Genomic DNA, 2,534 nt, shown 5'->3' on the forward strand with positions numbered 1-2,534 from the left:
AAACTTCAAGTGTGTGAAAAATGGCATCTTTTACCCATGCATGGTTTTATAATACCCCGTATCAGTAATTTGGAAAATAACTGGTTTCCTGAACTACACAGACCTTCACTTGTTGACACATTTCTTTACATAAAATCAAAAGCTCACATTCATTGGTATCGATAACTGATCTCATTGGAGAAGTCTCACGGTGGTGGACACAAATTTCCAAATTAGTAGTCTGATGAAAATAGTTATGATTGGATCCCTGAAAATCTTGGCAACACCAGGGGTTTGCAGACCATACTTTGGGAAGTGTTGGGGTGGTGAAAAGAGCCTGAAGGGTCAGGTTCAGTTCTAGCTCTTCTGTTCACTTGCTGTGTGACCCCGAGCAGGTCACCCCCTGGGTCCCATTTCCTCAGCTCCAGATCAGGGTCAGTAATACTTAATGGAGTTATTGTGGGGCATGAATAAGAAATTTCCAAGCATGTGATCGGTGTCTCTCTAGAAAGCTGGTGGTGGCAGTATTTTATTCTAGGAGCTGAATACTTAAAGTGGGAAAGGTGAAAGATGATGAATGCATTTAGGATATGGAAATCTCTCTCTTACAAAGGCAGCCCTATTTCAGGTTTTATCATGGTTTTGTGTGTCCAAATGCTAGGCTTACGTGTATGTGTGTGAGAGAGGAGGGAGAGAATGTATGTTCATTTTTTAAAAATTGGTTGCTAGCCTATATAATAATATACTTGTTTAACCTAGTTCTTTTAAATGTAAAGGAAGAAAGAAATGGTGATTTAGTAAGAACTTTGGTTTTAAGATTTTATTTATTTGAGAGAGAGCGTGAGCAGAGGAAGGAGCAGAGGGAGAGGGAGAAGCAGACTCCCCACTAAGCAGGGAACCCAACGTGGGACTCGATCCCAGGACCCCAAGATCATGACCTGAGCTGAAGGTGACACTCAATCCACTGAGCCACCCAGGTGCCCCCAGAACCTTGGTTTTAAGAAACCTATATATTGAACTTGTGCTGCTTTGGTGCTACTGTTATAAGGGGGTGGAGTGTGGTCGCAGGAGAATTCCCAGAAATTACGCAGTCCTGTGTAACTAATGGTTTTTTTCATCTTGCTGAAAGCCTCCTTCCATACGCAGTGTGCTGATGCTATTTGGGTTTATCTTCCCATTAAAGCTAGACCTTGGTAGTTTGGAAACATCTTTAATTTCCTTAAAATATATGAGCTGCTTACATTTTTAATTAATGGGAGACTGAGTTATAGTGTGATTATTTAATGAAACTTTGCGTTTTATCTTCCTAAAAATGCATATATTACCATAGCTACTGCGGTAAAGAGCATAAGCGATTTTCATATTCATGTATGGATATGAACTTCTTATGCTTTAGGACCTTTTCTGGAGAACGCAAACCCTGTAGCCCAGACAGCATGGCCTGAAGGGTGATGTGGGGCAGGGTTTCTGGGGCTTTCCCTGTCTTCCCCTCCTATCTGTACGTCAGACCAAGGAAGCATGACCAGACCAAACTAAAGTCCTTTCTACTCTCTGCTCTCATTTAGCTCATTGTCTAACCCGGAACAAGTCATTTGCCAGGTTTCTCATCTTCTCCTGAGGAAGTTAGGTGCCAGTTCTCTCTTGGGTCCCTCCAGTCCTGACAGGGTCCAAGGTCGATGACCCAAGAGCACAGAGGTGCAGCTTAGAGGGGGCTCGCTGGGCGGTCCCAGGTGACCCCAGCCTTTCCTGGCCTCGTGTGTTCCTCCAAATAAGAGCATAATTTTAATGTCACTCGCTGAAGTCTGTCCCTGGAAATCTCCCTTTGCCCTCTTCTTCTTTGGCATCTCTTCTTTTGATAGATTCCTCTAGTTGAGCATGACCTACAGTCTTCTGAGGCATTATTTATATTTTCTCTGTTGTCCTCATCTCCATGCCAGTTTACAAGAATCTTGAGGGCTTTTGGGGAAGCGGATCTGACATTCCTGGTTCAGAGAAGACTTTCTGAGCATTGGCTGAGAGAGACTGACAGGTCTTTTTTTTTTTTTTTTTTTTTTTTCTTTTTTTAATATAGAACACTTCTCAGATTTGTGTGTCATCCTAGCGCAGGGGCCGTGCTAATCTTCTCTGGATCATTCCAATTTTAGTATATGTGCTCAAAGCGAGCCTGAGACTGACAGAGCTTACCTCCATTCCCTCTCGTGTCCTGATTGATGGCCTCTTCTGAAAGGCTTCTGAAATTTGGCAAATTCACAAAAGTTGAGTGCCCGGAACCTGAGGTAGCTGGATTGATTATTTAGCCAGCAAGTGCAGCAGCAAGAAAACGGGCCCAGCCAGCAAGAATGAGTCCCAGAGAACTTGGAGGCTTTCATGCAATCAAATATTTATAAACAGCTCCAGTGGAAGGAAAAGAGGCACAAAATTCTCCCTATGCCTTGCCACCTATTGAAAGTAAAAGCTTCAAATTTGGGGCTCCTGGGTGGCTCAGTCGGTTAAGTGTCTGCCTTTGGCTCAGGTCATGATTTCAGGGCGCTGGGGTCGAGCCCCGTGTGGGCTTC

The 2,534-nt window shown here is 43.7% G+C and overlaps 1 non-coding gene across 1 annotated transcript; it reads right to left on the minus strand.

Annotated features, from left to right (window-relative positions):
• Nucleotides 1-2,040: 2,040 nt before the first annotated feature.
• Nucleotides 2,041-2,143, minus strand: LOC144311671 (U6 spliceosomal RNA). Its single transcript, XR_013377254.1, has one exon. It is a non-coding gene; the product is annotated as a U6 spliceosomal RNA (small nuclear RNA).
• Between the last annotated feature and the right edge of the window lie 391 nt (nucleotides 2,144-2,534).

This window comes from Canis aureus, chromosome 3 (assembly GCF_053574225.1).
Source record: "Canis aureus isolate CA01 chromosome 3, VMU_Caureus_v.1.0, whole genome shotgun sequence".
In the NCBI taxonomy this organism is placed as follows: Eukaryota; Metazoa; Chordata; class Mammalia; order Carnivora; family Canidae; genus Canis; species Canis aureus.